At 40.0% G+C, this 23,511-nt stretch overlaps 1 protein-coding gene across 1 annotated transcript in view; it reads right to left on the reverse strand.

Moving 5' to 3' along the window:
- ALCAM (activated leukocyte cell adhesion molecule) overlaps positions 1-23,511 on the reverse strand; it is a 109,885-nt gene that overhangs the window by 58,848 nt on the left and 27,526 nt on the right. The window lies entirely within an intron of this gene.

Raw genomic sequence — 23,511 nt, forward strand, 5'->3', positions numbered from 1 at the left:
AGCACCCGTTAAGAAAAAGTATCAGTAAAAAAGAAAGGGAAGAAAAAACAACTGAATGACAACAGGTAAGAAAAAAAAAAAAAAAAAAAAAAAAAAAAAAAAAAAAAAAAAGAAAAACCCTAACTCTGTAGTGAATAGTATTAAATACCATGAATCAACAAAATGAACTCCTCCTATGAGAAAGGGTGTCACGCTATAAGCAAAAAACAAACAAACCAACCAACCTTGAAAATGCTGAAAAAAAATGGACCCTGATTTCCTTGTACTCTGTTAAGTCACTAAATACTCTCAGATTCTAAAACTTCTGTATTTTTTTTTTTGATATTGTAGGAATTCACAAGATCCTGCATTAACAGAATGCTGAACAGAATTTTTGTATAATTCTTGAAAACAAGCATCTTCACTAAACCTGATCTAATATGTGGTTTGTGTTGGGTTTTCTGAGTTTTATTGTCTGTGCCTTTTAGGAATGATGAAATCTTTCTTTTTTTCTTTTTTTTTTTTCCATATAGAGCATATGAAACCAATATGCTGTTAAGCACACAACCACGCTCACCTTTTCTGTGCACACCATAAATCTGCCATTTCAGCTGTCACAAACTGCTCTAAGTTATATTCCCACTCCTCTCTATTTAAAAGAATCARGTTTTTCCCCCAAAAGTAAAAGCATCACTGATTTTTTTTGTATCATATACAAACTTTCAAGCTAATTTGTTATTAAAATACGTACATTAGTTATATGGAACATGTATGTCCCAACATTTCTGTAACCCCCAAAAGGGGCACCTCGAATCAGTATCTCACCTAATTCCAGTTGACTCCACTGTGTGCTTTTAGGTCACTGTAGCWTCACCATGACTGTCCCAGGAGAGACAGAAGCACTGCTGAGGAAGCCACGAGGCCTTTTCCATGGTGAATCTCGGCCTACTTCAGTGAGACCAGACAAGGCTTCGACAAGTGATTGAGATGGAGGTGCCCCTGGTGCCCCTGGCTTGGTCAGGTGAATTCCTGTGCTGATTTTGCTCAAATTATTTCTCAAATTATTCTGTGCATAACTTTGCAACTGTTCCCAGCTCTGCTTCAAACACCTCCATTCCTACACCAAAAACTAACAGAAGTTCTTATAGAGCAGTTTGCCACAACTCCAGCAGGCCTCTCATCCAARCTGCATGACCAAGTGACACTCTAGGCAAGCCCATATATACGTGAACCTGCCACAAAACCGAAAATAAAAACATTGTTTTAGCGAGTTTGAAAGAACCATCCCCCCAATTTACCAGGTTTCCGTCCTGCAGAAAAGCATTTCCACTTCTACCACAGGGGTTCAAACACCTGTGCTCAACTCTGCACAGATCTGCCCACAAGCAGAAGTGCCAAATAAAGGGTACCAGTGTATTTCCATTTTAGCAGACAAAAAGCACTTTCTAGCAGAAATGTTGATGTGAAGTAGCTGCAAGTGCCACCATTATCCTTAAAGTTATACAACTAAAAAAAAAAAATCATTTAATAGATCACTGTTCAGTGTACTACTTTTCACTGATAATATAAGTAATGGCTTTCTTTCCCCAGAGACCAGCATATATTTCACAGATACTGAATACAAAAAGAGAACACCACACAGCCATTTAATTTAGTCTGTAGTACTAAAACTAAATCAAAGCATTTAGTAGATGTAATTCTAATACTAATTTAGGCAACTTTATGTCACTGAGACACAGATATAGATCAATCTATACATAAAGACCTTCTAAATATCTCTGTGAGTTAAAAAAAAAAAAAAAGATGTCAATATTACCTCAAGTCACTGAGATAAAAACATACAATGCCTTATGTTGTTTCTTCAGATGAATTTAATAACCTGATACTGATAGTAACTAGAATTAGTAACAGTAATTTTAGTATTAGTAAATAGTAAAGAAGCTTTCTAATGAATCCTTCTGGCAGTGGAGATTTGGCCCAAACAATGAACAAGTAAATGTGGTAAATAAATGACAAGAAGAATCTGTTACTAGTTTTGCCTGCAACGGTTCTTTAAGAACTTCTGAACTGCTGCTTTTTCAATCCTATCTTGTAAAGATAGGATTAAATAAACAAGTCTTTTCTCCTGTTCACTGCTCTCCAACATGGGAAAGAAGATTTTATCTTTTTGTCTCTAGTTCACAGAAAGGACAGATACAGTCYCTGTTTCAAAGAAGGAATCCCAAATCTGTCTCCTGTGTTTTGAGACTGCGCRTATCTAGGAATGTTTTGATGAGACGAGCAATTTCAGCTAAATAGTTGAGCACTTATCTGTTGTTATCTGCCATCCTAAGCAACATATTTGTCCTCCAAACTCTCTCCCATAAGCATTTTAATCTACCGCTGCTCCTCTTTTACAGAGCTCTTTGAGGATGTTTCTTYTCTTCCTGAACTGAGCTTCCCTTTCCAGACACACAAGATTAATCAAACTTCCTAACATCCCTTCAAGAAATTGATCAGCCGTCGTCTGAATAACTGATTACAATGTCAGACTACAGCCCAAAGTGTTGAGAAACTCAGGGAACTTACTTGGAGGCACAGCCAAGAAACTTCCAGTCTCACTGTTTTAATGCATCTTCCTATTTCTCACTAAGACCAATGGCAACGAAACCTTTTTGGAAAGCACACTAACAGGGTGACATCCAAGCACACTGATTTTGCAAGTTCATGGGTGTTACTTGGTGACTCCATTTTCCTTTGAGACCCTTCCAAGCATGAGCACCTCTGCCCTTTGTTAAAAAATCAAAAAACAAAAAACCTGTATTATTTACTTCCCAGCTATTTCACTTTGTCAGAATATCAGGACTAGACATTTGGATGAGTATCTAACCACTTTACTGAAGACAGAAATGAAGTGATACTTGTTGATTTAGGGACATTGAGGTATTTCACCTGCAGAGACTGCCTACGGTCTTTGATATTAATAACCCAGTGACTTGTATTAGCCAATACATGGTCTTTCACAAGGAAGGATAAATGCCTCCATTTTTCCTTGGAGAGATAAGAAAAGCAGTGGGCAGAAATAATTTGGCCTTCGCCCATAAAGACAGCCAGCTAATGTGATACCATGTGTTGTCAACTCCGTTTAACCTGAAGGCAGAGAATAACACTGGCGAGAAGAAAATGGATTTTGACATGCCCTGACCTAGGTCTGCAGCTGCCTCCTACAAAGGAAGGAATTACAAGTGCATGAGATTATTTAAGGTATAAATGGTACCTTTATCCAAGAATTAAGGTTTGAGGGAAAAAGCAGAGTTGGTGCAGATAGGTATCAACATATTGTATTAAATTCACTAGGCATCATCTGCTCTTCCCAGTGTCTGATTTCCTACTGCCATGCACCTTTGCAGTCATTTGGTGAGAGCTGTGCATAAAACACGCACAAACAAATCCTTGTTATGACCATGTTGTACTTTCTAGCTTCTCCGCAGTGGGAAAGCTGTCTCTGACAACAGACTGCTAAGGTCCGAGTGCGCGACTTTACCTTGGCTCTCTTCCACCATCACATCCAACTTGAAATGTAGTAGTTCAGGTAGGGCAYGGAAGCAGCTGCTCCCAGAAGGCAGAGATCCATGCGGAGAAGCTTTCTGTGCCTCCTCGCGTGCTGCACAGAAGTCACTCCCAAGGGCTGATGGCCCGGGACACGGCGGCCGTGCACGGGCTTTTTAGTTCTTTTTACTATGTAGATTACCTGGTTTATAGTCAATTCTTTATGGTCATTAAATTCAAAGATTTTATTTCAAAATTAAGATACATCCTATTGAACATGGAATGAGAGCAAACAGACTGGAGGCCACCTCTGCCGCACGCCCATCCTTCCCTTCAGRAACAGGGGGAACATGTCACGCAGGCGGCAGGGAAAGGACACACGTCCTCTCCTTGCCCTAGGAATTCCAGACTCAGTGAAGTCCACCCTTAGGTAAAAATTTTTTAAAAGGAGCAATTTCAAAAATGTAAATAATCCAGACCCTATTTCCAATCAGGAAGTACTTGCCATCCTCAATCTATTCTGGGAGGAAGGAGAGGAAAAGCRTTAGCCAGCTTGATGGCTGCAGCGTAAGGAGCTACAGCGAAGAGAAGGAGCTGCAGGTGGGAGTCCTCTGCTCCCAAATTTGCTTGCTGACACCTGCTACCTCGCCTCTTGTCTGTAGTTGAATCCATATTTCCTCCCCAGAAAGTTTCCAGAACTACAGTGTGAAAGGCAARCGGAATCAAACAACCCATCCCATCCCATCCCCTCTTCCTCTCTCCTCTCCTCCCCAGACAACAAACCAGATGCTCTGAACAAAATGAAAGACATCAGTTTTCTTTATGTGTCTTGGTTGTTCCCAGCAGAAACAAACAAACAAAAAAAATTCAAAGCAGGAGATGACTGTGGGTTATACCTGATCCAGAAATTAGCTCTACGGAGATTCTTAATTAATTACCTCTTGCTTTATCAACCCAGCAGACAACATGACACATGAGCTACACTGGTTCCGCCAATGCTATAGAAAACAAAGTAGCTGACAAAGGGGAAAAATTTGCCTTTTCATCCCTTTTCCAGAAGAAATTAATTGCAAAACGTGCACCAGTGTACTGTAAAAATGCTGAGGTCGATATAAAATTTTGCTCATGTAAGGGCCCCCATGTACTTGATATATATTTCATACCATTTTATTTTTCAATAACAAAGTTTGAAAGAATCAATTGACATGCATTTTTGCAAAATCTATATAAACTATGGGAAAAAAAGCAGTACTACCATGCCTATTTTTCAGACAAGGAAGCTAAAGGAGATAAAAGAGGAAATTCCTTGTTTTAAGAGAGGTTTGAGCACTCAGAATCTAGATTTCATATCCAGAGTAATGGACATGAAACCATACACTGAACATCAAGGGGCACATTTCAGCTACCTCAGGTCACCCGCTTGATTAAAGTGAGACCTGCAACCAAAAAATGCCTTTGCAACAGTAAAAGCTTAGGAAGTGCCAGGTTATGCAGTGCAGAAAGGCAGCATTGTTTGGAAGCCTGGGCAGTCCCCACTCTTCCCATTTCCAAAGCAGCTGGAACAAGAATGGAAACACTGCTTCTTCAATGCACCAAGAAGTATTACTGTTGGTAATACTGCTGAATAACAACAGAGTAAAAACTACAGACACATTTAAAGAGCACCGAGTATCCTCGGCATTGACATTTCCTAATGCAATTGCAAACAACTTCTCAAGAAGGACTCAAGACTTCCATGAGGAGAAATTTGAAAACTAAGGAAGCAAGAATCCATTAGTAAAACCAAATTAAAACTCCTCATAGGACAAGCAGGCTTTCAAACTGTACCCAATAAGTGATTTTTGCCCAGTGAAGAGGTGGGTCTGAGACCAGATGTCTCTGGTCATGAACTCACAGAAAAAGAGACACCAAAGAACTTAAATACATAATTCAGTTTACTCCTTTTCTTACAAGGACAAAACACATGGGACCTGCCAATGTGATAGTTTATCGCAGTGAAACTACTGAGGCAATCTGTCTGTGGAAAATAAGGGYTTTTAAAAACTGTAGATTAAATATATCCGATGGCATATACAGTTTTTCTTATATTCACTTTTAGGCATAGTCTTGCTGAAATTGCCAGGAAGGTATGAAGGTGCTGCAGCTGGACAAGAGTAAGTGCATTACCCTCCAATATTTGTATGCAAAAGAGAGGCCAAAATGGAAAACCAAAACAAAACAAAACAAAACAAAAAAACAATTTAAAACATTCTCTGACAAGACAAAACCATCCTACAGAGCATACAAATATACACAGTGTGCATGAGTTCTCTGCACTGGCTACACAAGCTGGCCTAAATCATGCTTTTCTGAAAAGGGCACAGCTGGAAATGGCTCCTGATAAACAGAGGGAAAAGAAGGCAGAAAATTAAGTTCAGGTGCCTTGAGTTGTCATTCACACTAAACAACTGTTTTACAGAAGTGGGACTTGTCTATTTTGAGAATTCAAGAGTCACACTGCAGGGCTCTGCACAGACTGTGCCCATGGAGGTTTGATTTCAGAAGCCAGACACTGTATTCTGTATCTACCACTGCCAAAAGTCAGCGAGAGCATATTGCATAACTCTTYAAAGAGATCAAAAGACTGGCATAGCAAAGGCAGGGAAAAGCCCTGAAGTGATCTGATAAATCATTTTAGCAGTTAAGTTGGCACCAGTATGTCTAGCATCCAGTTCTTAGGACACACAGCTTACCAAGTACATAGTATTAAATTCCTAATATTCTGTGTCGACAATAAAAGTATGCCATGCCTTTGTAGTAAAGTATGGGAGGAGAGAAACATCAGAGGGGATCACAACACATTCCCCACCACCACCTCAATGAACTGTACCAGGATTGAACATTTTTAACACTATCATTATTCTAGAAGAAAAAGCCACAATTCAGACTGCTGACACCACAGTCATCATTTGCACCATATCACTTTGCATCAGCACTACCTAGTTTTCAAGCACACCATTTCCTATAAAATAAAACGGGGGAAAACAAAACAAAACAAAACAAAACAAAACAAAACAAACCCACAAGGTACCCAAAGATTGTTTTCTTCCCTTACAGAAGATTTCAAATAATTTTCATTTTACAATCCCATATATTATACTTTTATTATTACTTATATAATTTTATATAATTATTTATATAAATATGAATATTTATATTTATATTTATATATAAATATATATATATTTATATATAAATATATATATATTTATATATATATTTATATATATAAATATATATATATATTAAATATATATATATTAAATATATATATTTATATATAAATATAAATTTATATAATAATTACTTATATAATTATTATTACTTATATAATTTTCATTATACAATCCCATATCCACTCTTGCTGTCCAGTACCAAGACTAAAAGTAAAGAAGGTGGAGCAAAGAAAGGACAGAGATTAATTTATTTCACAGAAACATCACTGAGTAATTCGGGTAGGACAGGATCTCGGGAGGTCTCCAGCCCAACTCCTTGCTCAAAGCAGGGTCAGCTTTCTCAGATAAGACCAGGCTGCTCAAGACTTTATCCCTGTTCAAAACCTCCAAGGATGGAGCCTGCACAGTCTCTTTGGGCAAGTTCCTCTGCTGCCTATTTACCCTGACACTGTAATAATTTGCTTTTCTTACTGCTGTATGATCATCTATGATGATCAACATCTGTCACCTTCTCACTGCGCACCTCAGTAGAGAGCCTGGCTCTGCCTTTTTGGCCACTTTACCATAGGAAGGAGGCTTCTGTTAGGTTCCCCAAAAGGTGCCTCTTCTCCAGGCTGAATAAGCTCTTTCCCGTCAGACTCTTCTCATAAGGCGAAGGCTCTGGGCCAAAGGACCAATCTGGTGGGTTTTCTCCAGCTTACTGATGTTTTCCTAGTTATCACTTCCCTCCAGCTTGTACTATTCATCCATCAGTACAGCTCAGGAACTTGTTGCCCCTTTGCTACCTGAGTAAACTGCTGCATCATGGCCAGTTTTTCTATGCAGACCCGTCCAGACCTTGTTGGCAAATGTTAAAACCATGACACTAAGGATCTCTGCCTGTTCGTGCTCAGAGAGSACAATCTTTAAAGACCCACCAGGTCTCCCCTCACGATCTCAAGCTCATGGTTGCTACAACCATTAATATCACATCATGAAACACTTTCTTCATGAGCAACAGGTCAGGAAGGTGTTAATATCTATGCAAACAAATTGTCTCCAACACCTCCCAGAAACCTCCTGCATTGCTGGCATCCTACTGGGCTGCTCTTTCAGACACCACGAAGGTTAAAGCCCGCTCTAGGAATGAGGGTCTGTGACACAGACTTCCTCAAGCTGCTTAAAGACTTTGTCTTGCCTGGATGCTCTGTAATAAACTCCCACCAGGCCAGCACCTTCACTGACTCCTTCCACAGGCTCTCAGAACAGCCTCTTGCCTCTTCCACAGAGAAGTTCTGGGTATTTGAGCTGCTTCTTCACACAAAGGGCGATGCCCTTYCCCCATTTTTCCCCTGCCTCTCTTTCCTGAAGACCCCAGATCCATCCACCACAAAGCTCTAGTTTCACAAGCTGCCCTGTGCTGCTATCCAGAATTATAGTTCTGTGCCTACAYGCTCTAGCTGCCCGCTCCTGCCCTTTCACAAGCTGTCTGCATTTGTATATAGGCTACTGACGTGTGGTTTTGACCTCTCTTAGCCTTCCCTGGGCTCTTTTGCTCCCAGCAGCCTCCCCCACATACCTGCCACCCACAAACACGGTTCCCTCACGTAACCGCRTGCTGTCAGCGCTGCTTGGCCTCCCTGAGTGAAAGCTCTCCTCACCGCATTGCCAAGGCAGCTCGCAAAAATGCTACTGCCTTGTTTTATCACATGAATCCTGTCTCTCACAGGGACAGGATTTGAGCAGGGACAGGATTTAAAGAGCGAGAGCATCCTTGCTCTTTAAAGGGGGACTCAGAGTTTAAAAGCCAGAGAGCACTGCATGCAACACAAGCCACGCAGGTAGTGTTTAGCTCGCGGGATGTGTCCATTCCCGTCGGGCCCTCTCGCCAGGAGGTGAGGGAAGAACAGCACCCTCCACCCTTACCCCTCAGAGACCTGTAGTGCCCCTCACTGTGGGTCATCAGCACTTGGCAGTGCTGGATGAGCAGTAACAGACAACGGACCAAGGGTCAGACAACCAGCAGTCCTTGCACAATATCCCAGTCTGGGCTCTCAGGGTGCAGCAGACACCTGTAATTTATAGTGCTTGCAACAGAACAGAGTGCAGAAAAGCTGGGGAAAAAAAGCTGAAAATCTGGAGTTCCCTCTGTAGCYACAGTTCTCATGTTGAAGGCAGCTATGGGGAAGAAGAGTTTTMCTTTTTCTTGAAGACTAAGACACAGGTAGTTAAAACATTTTTGGTTTGGTARTGACATAAGGGCTCAGATGTTCTACTCTCCATCTATCTCCATCTATTTTATCAAAAGCTGGCAAACTCCATAAACAAAAAGCTGCTAACCCCATAAATAAAGCACTGTTGCAAGATACTGCTGCTGCCTCCAAAGCCYGTGAAGGCCATCTTCATCTCTCCGGGGAATCTGGCTGAATGTTATTCATGGTATCATTGCAAGCAAGTCTGGGGTACTGTTGGAACAGAAGATCTTTAGAAAAAGTCTTAAAAGGCTTACATGATCCCTTGCTGCAGGCAAGCTCTGAAGGGAAGGCAAAAAAACTTCTCTGCTTTACTGGGAATTTGCCCCCAAAACAGCACATCAGGCTAAGTATTTGAAACTGTACACAAGTCTTCCTCAGGCAAAATGAATAATTTGAAACAGTACAACAAATAGATTGTATAAGAGTATCAGAATTATTGAGGAAAACAACAAAACATCTTCAGACTAGGATGTTACGATACAGTTGGCAGCCTATCTTTCTCCAATATCCTAATGAGAGGCTGTGTGAAACTAGAATCCAAATATATGATTCAAGGAGGGGAGAAAACAAACAAACAAACAAACAAACGATTGGCCTCTTTCAGGCCAATCTTAGCTGATAAAAACAAGTTTATGTTAAATACTGACATGACTGAGGGCTCTACTCCTCTTCCATGTGGAGTTTTGTAGTTTGTATTCAGCAGGCAGGATGAGCCACATCAGGGCAAGAATGTGGAGGAACATTTCAGAAGGAGATCCACCTTTTGCTACTGGAAAGCACGAGCACTGCAACATGTATCAGCACTGACTATTCTCATATTATAACCTCTAACCCCTAGCCTCTTGGGAAAAAAAATGTGATTCTACAGATATTTCAATATTAGTATGCATTACAATTTATGTAAATTATGTATTTGTGAAAAATATTTAAGCTACCTCCAGATTTTTAAATCTCTCAGTATTTAACTGAATCACTTTACTGAGTTACCTTGCTCATTAGCCTACAGCCCCTTACCTGGGACCAAAAAGATTCAGGTACAGAGCTTCAGCTGAGTGCAGTGGTCACTATATCCAGACTTAGCTCTTCCATCTCTTAAGATTAGTCCAAGTTTGAAAACAATAAGGCAATACGAACGTCCAGCTTAATATATATTTTGCTATTGAAGCTTACTGCAAAGCAGAGGAAAACAAAGAACAAAATGAAAAATACTATCATCAGTATTTCTTTTTACTTAGTTTATCTAAAGCAAGCAGAGGCGTGCAGTGAATAAAAATGTCCACTTTGCAGCTTCTCCATGAAGGTTAGAAAAAAATATACTTGAATAAAGAAGTCAAATATTGGCAGAGGGAATCCCTCTTCTCAATGTATGGTAGTTATTTAGGTCATATTAAACCCAAAGGAATAAACACAAGAAGTGTTTCATTCTTTTTTATTTAATAGCAAATTTTGAATRGGGAAGCATAAAGACAACTACTTCCTTCACAGTAAAAACATTCCGTAAGGGGTTTAATACTATCAAAAGGCMTTTTCTGTTCTCTAGACAGCACTTTCTGCAGCATGTGCACGCGTGCCAGCAAGCAACCTGTCTATCCCATCCCATTCTAGACGTCAGGTAACCCTGGTCTTTACAGCAGTTCAATCCTTGACATACTTTTTTTGGAGCACGTTTCCGTTTAACAACCAGCTGTATCTGATAGAGACTGACTGTCTGCTTGGAAGAAGAGAGATGACCCCTCTATATCATCCAAGACAAGCACTGGTTTTTCCAGAACACCTTTTTGCAGCTCCAGCTCCTCATGGAGTGGCTCTTGTTGGTTACAGCACTCACACCTCATTCCCTGCCTTCGAGTGCTTCCCATCTTTACTCCCACCAGCTGAAGCCCACAGTGTGTTTGCTCTCATTTTCCCATAGATTGCATTCACTCACGCTCTCGCAAGCACAGGCCTTCATGTCCCCAAGCTTCAGACCTTGCTTGCTTCAAACTSTACAACTCTTAGCCCAGGTTGTTGCTCTCTGCTTTTTTAAATCCTGCTCTGTTTGAAGAATGTTTGTTCTTCCAGGTCTGCTAGCAGGACAAACCACCGTACTGGTGATACGCTGCCACCATCGTGCTGTCAGCAGAAGACACTGCTCTGAGCACTCATCTACGATGTGATTCTGATCTGAGTACAAGCCTTCTGGTCCTAACATAATCCAAGTATTCTTTAGTTTTATTGCTAGAAAGTGTATCCTGGGAGTAATATCCTGGAAYTGTGTCCCTCATTATCAAGACAGGCCATTCTTACAGTCCTTGTTCTGCTGTTCCTCCTGGCACTTCCATTATTACAATTTTAGTATTTCTGTTACAAACCTCTACAATACCAATTTTAATTTGGTTGAATTTATCAGAACGGCAATATGCAGTTTTCCTTCCAAGTTCACACAACTGCTATGAAGTTATCAAGAGGTGCTACTTTTAAAACCAGTACTTGTTATATTTCTGGTATCTTGAATGTCTCAGTAATGTAACAGGTGTGACAAGGCTTAGCTTTGGCAGACAGCTTCTGTGTTAAATCTTTGAACCAAAGCCCACATCTTCCTTTTCTCATAGATACCACTGGAAAAACAACAACAACAAAAAACCTTTTTCACATAGGACATAGAMAAAGATCCCACGCTTTAGAAGCATCAATACCTGCATTTACAGCAATCACCCGCAGGGCTAAGATGAAAGGCCTCTATGCTCACTAGATCAGCAGATAACTTTTTGATGTTTATGACAGGTTAAACTAACACTTACATCGTCAGCGCTAATGAAACGTGCGACTACCGTAATGCAGCTACGATGCATTAACCAAACCCCAGTTTGGGCCCTACGCTGTACTGGTACTTACTAAACACGAGATCCTCTGTGCACTGGAGCAGACTTCTGATGCTGGCTGAGGTGCAGAGCTCCTCTGGCACCTGCGGGACAAATCGTTTCCATGCCTYTTGTCTGCATTGCAGAACGGCCTCTAGAATTTGCACCTAAGCACTGAAAGGCCAATTAGTTCAATTAGGCTAATAAAGAAGAAGAAAAAAAGGCATCTCAACCTTCGCTTGGCATTAACAAAAGTGTTTACATGGCACAGTTCCTGGTTTTCTTAGCCGGTAGAGCCTCTGCAACACAACCAATTAATTAAACAGTGCTGAGACGTTAACATTGAAGGTTACTGATTAATTGTATGTTAGAGCCATCTAATCAGGTGCACAAGGTAACAAACAAATACAAAAATAAATTACACCCTGATTAACACCTCTGTATTTTTAACTGCTTGCTTGCCACAGAGCAGACCTCAACCTGAGCAAACAAGGGAGGCTGGTGGGAATCAGGAGCACATACAGTATCTTCCACCTGGATATTGTGGCAGTTCTCTCTTCAAAAGAWATATATGAGGTACATGGAAACCACATAGGCATATATGCTGAACATGTGGCCATGCAGCATTCATTTATTATGCACTTCTGAGTAATTTTGCTCACTAATGCACGTCCCCAAGGGTTTAATTCAGCACTGCAAACAGCTGCTAGACTTTATTAAGAGAAAGCAAGCAATCTATCCAAAGGCAGCAGTGTGGTAAAGAGGACAAGAATCAGACCCAGGAGCTCAACAGCAGCTTTCACTCTCATACCAAAGTTCCTCTGCCTAACAGGGAAAGTCTCATTGCAGGGATTTTTGCTTTGATGTTTGGAAAGGCCCCGACTAAAATTCCGTGTTCAAATGGCAACGCTTCAGCATCTGTCAACGTGAGGCTATTTTCATGACTTGCTCTGAGCTACCAGGTAGCACTTGGGGATCTAAGCCCTTTGCCAGGCTCCATTGAACATCACTGTCACAACAGTCTGAGCACAAGCACCTATTCTTACCAAATGTTCCTCTTGTTAAAAACCACTGTATATGCAATGTAACCATAATCAAATCATCTATTAAACTTTTTCTCAATCATAAGCAACATGGTTCCCGCTATCTCTACAGAGGAACTTGCCCTCTCCACCTACAAGGACCCACTTCCCATCTATCTCACACTAATTTTAAAGCACTTTCTATCTCAAGGCTGTTTAGGACAGCCGGCTCAAACCACTGCTGTGGTGACCAGCCCCATGCCCTCTAAGTACAGATGCTCCCCAGCTTGCAACAGATCCTGAGCGAGCTCTGAAACCTCCTTTGTCTGTAGTAGTCGTGTGCACGAGATCGGGCAGCTCCAGCACACTCCTTCCCCATCCTCAGATATCTGCTATTTGAAGCAAAGGAGGTATGGGAGAGAATTACAGGAGCCTTAAGAAGACTGGATCAGCAAGAAGCAAAAGAGAGGTCAAAGGCAGAGGGATGTCACTATCACACACTGAAATAAAATAACACAATTTGGTAAACTGACATTGATAAAAGTCTGCAAGTTTCATTAGTATCCTGGTCTCTTTTTTCTTTTATTTTTAAAATTACATTTTGAGTTTCTATTTCATTCACCCATCCCCCTTTTAAATCTGTCTTCAACTATAATCAATCAAAAGCCACAACCTCATCCCCTATCTCCTGCATTATGGATTCTATGCCATCATCATACATTAAAAAACCTGTCCTTCCTTGTTTCTAAATTGGGTTAATCATACAATATTACAGAAAACTCTTTAGAGAGGGTAATCTTCACCAGAGCCTTTATACGTACAATAGTTTGCTTCCTTCAGAAAGTATTTTCAGACATGAGAAAAGAATACTGGGAGCATCCGAGCTTCATTCACACATTTCCCAGTGCTGGGAAGCCAGAGCTCACACGTGTGCACGACCAACCTTCCTCCAAGGTTCCCAGGTCTGCTGCTCGACCCCTGTGAACAGAGCCACCTGCAGCAGCTTTCATTTCCAGAGGTTGCTGCTATGGGCACTCAGGCAATTTGAGAATGAATCTGCACAATTCTGGAATACTTATTTCACACAGGCTGTGCAATGGACTACAGCAGGCAGCCTATATTCAACAATCGTTATCATCACTCATTTAAAAGGTATCTTTTACTAATGGAAAAATCCAGGAAGAATTTCTTCTGGAAGTGATAGGCTGACGTCTCTACTACCACAGAAGTATTACACGAGTTTTTCTATCATTACAAAGACTCGTGTTACGTTTCTTTGAAGTCTAGATGCAGAGATTAATGTTTTTCATACTATTTCTACCAGAATGATTTAGTGTAGGTATTACATTGCCAGTCTCTTTCATGCCTATTTTAGTGTCTCTTCCTAAATGGCAAGGTTAAACTCCCTTCATTTTGACACAGAAAGGTAAATTAATTGTGTAACACTGAAAACCCATTGCTTCTTCTTTTAATCATACAGCAACTTCAAAAGAACTTTCAGTTCTTTAGAGAATGTTGAACAAAAATGAACCATTTTACTTAACTTCCAGCTTTGAGGTTAAATGTTCTCTCTTCTACCTTCTCCTGGCCTTCCTGTGCTGCCATCTGTGTTGCAACATCACAGCTCTTCTGTGTATTTTTCCATTTAATTTGTCACAGAATATTTCCAAAAGAGGAACTGCAAACTAAAAGTAAATTGACTTTCAGGTAATCATTCAAACTGTTTGCACAACTAAGGCCTTTTTAAAAGCCTGCATTAAGATCCACTATGGCTGATAAATGTGCTGACAGCAAACGTGCTAGCAAATAAACCCACAGCATCACCAGACTGCCACGTAAGAGCTGACAGCTTCAGCAAGGGAAATATAATAAGCACAGAAGTATATATTTACAGTTAGCAACCTAAGTTTAGAGAAGAGTCTTTCCTCTGTCAGTAAAATCCCTGGAAAATGCATCATGTAATGCTTCATTTCTATTGCAAACACCTAGTGACACTTAATGGTTGCAAAGCACATTTTAAGGGCTTGTTTCCCAGGGGCCATTATACTTGGGGAAAGCCAGAGTAAAACAACTGCACAAGTATATTTGATACAAGTTCTCAGTATATTTTCCTTATTCTCAGAGGGCAAAATGAATTCGAGCTCTTGACTCCAACACCTTCAGCTAACTTGTCCAGCTGGATTTGCTTAAGGAAATCTAAGGCAAGTCTGTACTGAGGAATTTCTGGTATAGCTCCTACTGTGCAAGGAACGTTAATGAGCTATATATCTCTTCTTGACTAAATATCTGAGAAGATTTTTAYACCTATAACACATCATCAGGGAAAAAAAAGAAGAAAGCAAAATGATCCCTACTAACTTATGGGTTAGTGTTAAGCAGCAGATGGTTTGGTGGTTAAGAGCCATGTGGGGCAGACAGCTTAAGTAATTTCAGACTTAACAGTACACACAGATTCTTCACAAGYATCATTTGAGAAACAGCAATGAAAACTTCACCTCTCTTGAGAGCAGCAAAACATTTTTAATAAACTCAACTGATAAGCTGAGCCTGAGAAATGTTAAGTCTGAGAAACATTCACAATGACATTTGCASGGATCAAAACACAGAATTTTTGACTTTATACCAAAATATTTCAAGTTTTGATACTGTAATGCAGGGTTTTTAAAATGAAGAGTGTATCTGGGGGAGTTTTTGACAAACTTCTTCTCATAAGGAGCAAGGAGTTGCTACAATAAAGCATAAGGCAAGCTCGAGATTGGCATTTTTCATTACGTAAAAATCACCTGAAACCTAAATATACAATTCATGCTGTACTGTAACCTGGCAATGTCCTTGTAGCCTTACTCCTACAGAAGCAGAACAAATTTAATTATGTATCTTGCTCTGAAATGTAGTTAGTTTAAAATACTCCTAGAACATAAAATTAGTTTCGTTCTTATGCCTATTGTATCATCTCCAAATTGTACCTGTGCAAGTGCCTAAGCGTTCTAATTGTAGGTTTAYAGGATGAATGCCTCACGCTGTAACCATCTAAGCTACATAAAGATGATTAGGGCAATTACACTGGGATAAAAATGCTCAACACAATGTCAAAACCATGCCGCGTTTGTGTATTTGCAAGGCATGCTGTTCCTGTTGTTGCCTCTAACTGGCTTCCATTCTTTTTGTAGTGAGCTTACTGACAGGGAAAATGAAAATGTCTTTTGGCATTTTCTTTTATGCCATGCCAGTCTTCCAGAACAAGTTTAGAAGGTGTTTGCAATGTCAAATCGTGATTCATCAGTAGGAAGAATACTTAATGCATTTTGGATGCCTTTATTCCACTCGCACATAGGAATTAAAAAGGTTATTCAGAAAAAAAAGAAAAAAACTAAGTAATTATTTACACAAGGCAGCAGCACAGGTCATGGTCAAAAAGCAAGTTAAACCATTGTCACAGAAGAAGTAACTTGTGAAGAGGAGTTTCAGGAAACTCTAAAAACAATGAGATCTTCTTCAGTGGAGCATAAAAAAACATAATGAAAACCCTACTATCCCCAACTGAATTGAACTTTGAACAAAATATTTGTATATGGGGAAGCTCTGTTCATCAAGGATAGCCCTGAAAAGCACTTAACTCCCTAGGTATGTGTTATGCCCAAATTGTGTTGTTTTCCATAGAAGTATTGCCACTTTTTTCACAGTTTTGCTTCTTTTTTTCCTTTTTTTCCCTCATCAGCAGGACCATATAACAACATGACTGTATGAATAAAAGATGTATATGATGTATATATATTCACACTGCTGTACAACTTTATTACAAGTAAGCTCATGTCCCCCAGCCCCGCRGCGCCCCTGCGAGTTGAGCACCTCCTCCAGACCCTGGTTGTTACCAGGAGGAGGTCTCCRAACAGCAGCTTGCTGCAGGTGCGGGCCGGTTCAGCTCCTTCACCTTTCCAAAAGGCTGCTTTCACACAACAGCAGTAAAAGCACTGAGGTGTATTTCATTAACTTAAAAATATGGTTTCTGCTGACATAACCCTAAGTGCTGAGCAGCACTTAGGACAGGATGCYTAAGAAGAGCTTTGTTCTTCCTTGGCTGCTGCCTCATTTGCAGGCAGATGATACCCTTTTCTTCTCTAAGTCCCCTCGTATCTTGAATCAAGTTGGCACACTCTATCGAAAGCGAAGTTATTCTGAGGAGGCTGATTCTTAGCCAAGCTCTTCCACATCCTACCAGCCATAAAACCAGGAGTCTAAGTAGCTATTTTTCTCCTTTTCCGTCAAGCAGTCCTTCTACTGATAAGCAATAAGTCTCTCTAKCCCTCTTCATAGGAAGTGCACAGCTTCTTATTCCAATAAAAACCATAAAACAAGAAAATATGAGTGGTATTTTTTTTTTGTTCCTCTCTCTTTTTTATTTTTATTTTTTAATCAGATTATTTTCTCTTCTTCAATTCCCCCACGCCTGTGTAAGGTATGTTTGCCACAAAACAAATCTTAATGAGAATAGCAGAATAGCATGGAACTAGATAGGAGACAGACACCCAGGAAGGCTCCAGGTTAAGTATTGCCTATTTTCTTCTCTAGCCACAAGCATGTTCCCACTTGCTCTGCCAAATATAAAGTAACTGTTTTCTTACACTTTATAAGACAAAAATAAAGCAACAAAACCCCTAACAGAGGCAAAGCAGGCCCGCGTGTTGCACAACCAGGCAAACACCACCTCAGATCACCCACTGCTCTGTTTTTCCTTTCCCAAGGCTGGGGTGGAACCGGCAGCCTCTCCAGATCTTAGTCTCAACTGTTATAAAAAATAAATACAATAAATAAATAAAATGAAGAGAACAGAGCAGGACGCAAGGTATCAGGATCAGAGATAAGCGTGACAGTATGGCTGTGAAGAAAGGACAGCGAGCTGGGAGCTAGCTGAACGGCTGGGACAACCTACTTTCATTGGGGTCACAGAGACACTCCAACCGGATAGCCTAAAAATACAGGATCTTAGGGGGAAAAATCATCTTCTAGCTATATCTTCTGAAGGCCAAAGGTTTTACTTCAGGGCAGTTTAATGACAGACATGTTAGTCCTGCACCCCTAACACCCCTACCTGAGGACAAGCCGGGATACGGTGGGATACGTGGATCACGCAGGATACATCCATGCTGTGTGAGCCACGGGCCGAGGACACAGGGCCACCCTCGCCTGTGCTCCCCACGCTCCAGCACATGGTCGGTCGCACACCCCGGCACGACCCAGGGGGCCACCTCGGACGCTCTCCTCACCAGGCCCAAGCGCAAACTCCACAGGCCGGRCTTAGTTCCTCGAGACAAGTTGGTGGCGTGGAGATGTAACCCACGCTCTATACAAGACCTGGCCTTTCCTGGCATAGGTGCTGCTACAGAAAAAAAAGACCTGGTCACTAGTGAGTCTAGAGAAGACCATAACTAGCCTAGGAATTGGGGCAGTAGGAGAGGTGAAAAAGCAGATGGCAGGAAAACCTAAGGCTTCTAGAAAAACAGAGGAGAATAGGAAAAAAAAAAGTCAACAAAAAGAAAAATTAAAATAGGAGAATTCCTGGATAAGAGGGATCAAACACTAAATGTTTGAGATTAAATATCATTAACCATTCCTCGCCATCTCTGCACATTAACGCTTTAATCCAGTTTTCAGGGAAAAATAATAATCCTGCAGATCATGTATAAGAAATATAACATTAAATGGTCATATGATCCATCCTGGTTTTTCAGTTTTAATAAAGATGAAAAAAATGTGTTATTAAATTTGAGAATATAATCACAGCAATCTGCTATTTTTGCACCAATATGAAATAGCTTCAGTTCTGGTTGGTTCAGACTTGGGGGAGTGGTTTATATATAAAAACAGCACTCTGAAATTCAGAAACACTGAGCTACAGATTGCTTTATAATGAACCATAAACCAAAGCTGCACATTTACTTTGCAATTTAAATTATTGTTCCATAAGAACAACAGCGAGAACTTAACAGGACCACTTCATCCTTTGTGTATTCACCTAAGTAGGGCTTATCAAAGTTCTAGACTCGGCATAAATTAATACGGAGAAGATTTAGAGGCTTAAGAGATTTTCCCAATTTTTAAGGACTTGATAGTAATTGCACTTTGCTTTTTCAGTACATGACATTTTCATTTATTTAGCAGGCTTCTTTTAACAAGGTAGTTTAAAAAATTAAAAATCGGGACATGTTGGGAAGGGAGAAACAAAAGCAAACACAGAAGCGTTTAAAGTGTGTATGCAAGCCCAAAATGCAGCCTGTAACTCCACATCTTCTAGAATTACCCCACATCTTCTAGAATTATACAACAAAAATCAATATTAAGTTCCAACACACAGGGCACATATAACTACCTTTAAATACTTAACTCAATGACGCATCATGTCATGCGCCCACTTGTCTTTRTAACCACACTAACTGTACTTCTTAACAAAGGAATCATATAAATAAAAATAGGTATTTCCAGATTTCTCTTGAAAAGAGCTTTCAGAACTACTTTAATTTGAACGGTACAGGAGAAATCAAATGGATTCACACATAACCAATCTATCTTTCTCAATAAATGAAGCATATTCATATMCTTGTGTTAATCCAACTGCTACCACACACAAAGTTACAGTGACTAAACAGATATTTGGTAATTTTTCACTGGGAAAAACTCCTTTGCAACTCAAACTTGCAGAGTTTGAGTAGCCCACTGCATTATACAACAGTTGYTAGGTCAGATATTAAATAGAACAGTTGTTTTAGAAAAACATAAAAGCTTTGCCATGCTAGTTACTGTAAAGCTGTCGCAACATATTATTACGCAGCATACAAGAATTCATTTGGATCACATTTTGCTAAAACAAAACAAAACAAACCACACACTGCTAAAAATGACTTTTAATTTCCTAAGATCGTAAGATCAAGTCACACATTTTCACCACATAGCTCAGGCTTCCCCTGCAGTGAGGTAAAATTGAATGGCATTTCACTATGGCTACCATCAAATATAATTTACTGTTCAAAAGGCACTCTCTATTCAAAAAGATGTTTGTCCACAGTCATTTGGGACTAGATTATAAAACACAATTCTTCATGAAAAAGTTGTCCCCCGTTCTAAGGACTGGGATATAGCAAGAGGATGGAAGGAGCAAGCAACAGGGCATCTAACATGGGAAGGCATAGCTTAAACCCAGGATTTATTTCATATCTCATAATTTCATGAAGAAAGGTTCAAACAGGAAAACAAACAAATAATCTTGAGGGGTAAAAGCAAAACTATTAGGCTGGACTACAGTCAATGTTTGACCATTTGTTCCCCTACTTTATTTTGTGAGGAATGTCATTTGTACCATACTCTGCTTTCTCCAAGCTCATTTTTGCCTATAGAAGACACAAGAGCTGTGACAATTCTGCACCTGAGCATTTGCTTTGAGAACAGAGGAAGAGCTGCTCTATGGGTCTCTGCCACAACACTGGCAGGATTCCTAATATACTCATTTGAAAGAAAAAAAAAATCCAAAATCCATCTTTCCGATGTGATGTCATTTCTTGCACGCTCTTCTTGCAAAAGTGGCAATTGCTTCTGCATCCCACCTGGCTGCAGCCACCATCAGCCACACAGGGAAAGATAGAAAGCTTCCTTTCTATCTATAAGAACAGTARTAAGTATCTATAAGAACACTGACAACTGCAGGAAGATGGATGAAATTCTTAGGATAAAGCTTTAAGAAGAACCACTAATCAGATTATCACGATGCACATAGATGAGCTGTTATTTTCAATCAGTCTTCATCATTTGCATTCGAAACCAATCTCTTCTGCAGGACTTCAAAGAAAWGAAACCATTCCCAGCTACCTGCATACACTGGCAAAATAACAACATCCACCACGTCGCAGCTTCTCAGACATTCTTSAGGGTTGTCACGAGCCACTCTTCACATTCTGCTACTTTTAATGGAATTGTGGTGGCTTTTGGCACATTATTTCAAAGAACGCGAACAGACTTTCTTTAAACACTTGTCAATCTCTGTTTCCTTTATCAAGCGTATGCATGTGCTAAGATTGAAAAGAAAAACCCCAGACGACCTTTAAGTGCAAAAAAACCCTAAAATCAAGCTGACTTTTCATGGGTTTATGTAGTTTAAAAAAAAAATACAGAAAAAAAACCCCAAAAACCTAGAGTTCAAACTGCTGGCTTCTTAATGGAAAGAGTTCAGATTACACGAGCCAGAACTCCTTGTCTTTATCCAAGGTCACAGCTCAGTCCCTAAGGACACTCCTCAGCAAGAACATACAAAGATGCATCCTCAGGAGCAAAACGAACAAGAAACCGCCAGGCTGCCCAAATGCCTCCTTGTTTGCCAGATGCTCCACACCTTCCCTCACCTCTCCCTAATTCTGCAGTAATTCCCTAGACAGACCAGGACAACACAATCACCGGGCAGTCCCATACAGATGCCAAGGGATCAGAGAGTGCATCTTTCAGGAGGCTGCAGACCTTCCAGAACCTACAGAGTTCTCCCTCCTGATTTTTCCCTCATGGAAGGCTCCAGTGGCTTTCTCTCATAGTCCATAAGATATCTTGTCTATTTGTGTATCAGTGTCCATTTTCTCTACCCAATTTTTTTTTTTTTTTAAATAAACTGGTTCCTGAAAAGATACATTTCACTATTTTGGTCACTGGCCAGAAGAGACACCTATCTAGTATCTTTCTGTACATTAATATTTTAGATATTGTCAAAAGACTCAAAATTCATTTGTAACATAAGCAGATATGTTTTTAAAAACTAAAAAAGAAAAAAAACTGCTGGAAGTGAAGAGTGCTCCACAATAGGTTTCAAATGGCTATTAAAATTTCACACTTGAGATAAAAGWCAGTCTAACACTTCAGATCCTGACATCTCCTTTATGCGACAGATTTGTTCCCGAGCCAAATAACTATATTCTAATGATGACATCTTCGGCCTACTTGAAAGTAAACTTACGAAATGCTGAATGTGAAGTCCGCTAAAAAATATATCCCCAGCAGTAAAAGGATAACTTTAACCATTTGCTGCCTTTTCTGCTGCACATCACTCATAGAGAGGTCAATTAATTAAAGCCTTAGTGATATTCTTAAGACCTTTTGTGTAGCTTTCAGATGGCAGAGGAGGAATTACGTTTTAACACTTGCAATAGTTTCAAACAGCATCTGGAAAACCAGTCCAATATATCCCTACTCATTAAGGACTCCACAGGTTACAAAAACTGAAGTGAGCGGTTCAGACACTACTACGGGCTGGATTTTCAAAAGCATTTTTATTCTTACACACAGCCTAGACAGTTAACCAACAATGAAACTATACTAAACAAAAAAAAAAAAGAATGAAACAAACCCTGTTGATCCAAAGTTATATACTGTAARCCACCCACTTGCTAGGTTGGAATGTATTTCCAAGAAGCAACCAACATAGGCTCTGTAGGTCTCATCACACCGCTATGGGGAAGAATGATATTTAGTTCTGCCCAGACTTTACTGAGCAAGGGATCACGGTTTCTTCTTCAGAGTTCAGATCCTTTCGTAAGGATAGACATGCAGCACACTCTACTTTTGGCAAGCACACATATTTCTCAATGTACATGAGACTGGATAGTTTACTGGACCACGGACTCAAACTTGCATCTTCAATGTCTTCAGAAATTAACTCTAAACATCAATTAACCTAATTGCTGAACTGTTCATTTGCTGTTTTGTGAAATCGATGATTTTGGAAATGATTCACTTCTAAAACATTGGCTTGTATTTTCATGGAAAAAACAGAATTATTTTAAGTTTCTGAATTAGACAGATGAAGCCTAAGGTCTTTAATCATACAGATATATCATTTTTAGCAGATTCCTAGCACAGCTGGGTGAAAAATGTTCCTACTGGCTCTATGTGATCACTTCAACCATCCTTCCCTTACATGACTCTCCCACACAAGGCAGGAGAGGGAAAGGAAGGAAGGAGGTGCTACTACTGCTTTGTAACAGTCTCCTCTCACACAGCAACACAATTTACAGTCTCAGTACTCGGATGAGACTTCCACAAGTTCTCATTCATGTTTAACTGAACGCAGGATGTTTTCCACTTCCAGTCATTCAGGCTTTTCCTCTTCTATTTTTTTACAATTTTGGAAGCTGGGGCTATTAACATCTACAGTCCCTTCAAAGCTCGATTTGTCTTCAGTTTAACCCCCAGTCTTCTCTTCAAGTCATGAAGATTTCAGCTGTCTAGATAGGGTAAACTGACAAAATTGAATTTATCAGCTCGCCCTGAAAACAGAAAAGTCATATTTTAGCTCAATATCTAAGCGTAAGAGAGTGATTTTGACAGTTTTTTATTGATTTTGATGGTCTTTTTCTTAATATTTTTGTTAAATTTTGGGGATGGGGGAGGGGAAAAAACACCACCTAATCTACAGAATGTAAAGAGTGATACTCATCACTTCTTCCCTGCTACCCTCCCCCCACCACATACACAAAGGGCAATACTTTTATTTCTCTAGGGTTTTATTATTTATAATGAGGGAAAAATAAAAAAAAACACTAAAACACACTAAACTGATTAAACAAGTTACAATAAACCAGGCCAGCATTTCCATGCCTACACATTGTTTGATTTGCAAGAAAAATACCGTATGCACAGGGGCCACCATCTGCTACTGCAGGAA

This window comes from Nothoprocta perdicaria, unplaced genomic scaffold (assembly GCF_003342845.1).
Source record: "Nothoprocta perdicaria isolate Ctin4 unplaced genomic scaffold, notPer1 scaffold_102, whole genome shotgun sequence".
In the NCBI taxonomy this organism is placed as follows: Eukaryota; Metazoa; Chordata; class Aves; order Tinamiformes; family Tinamidae; genus Nothoprocta; species Nothoprocta perdicaria.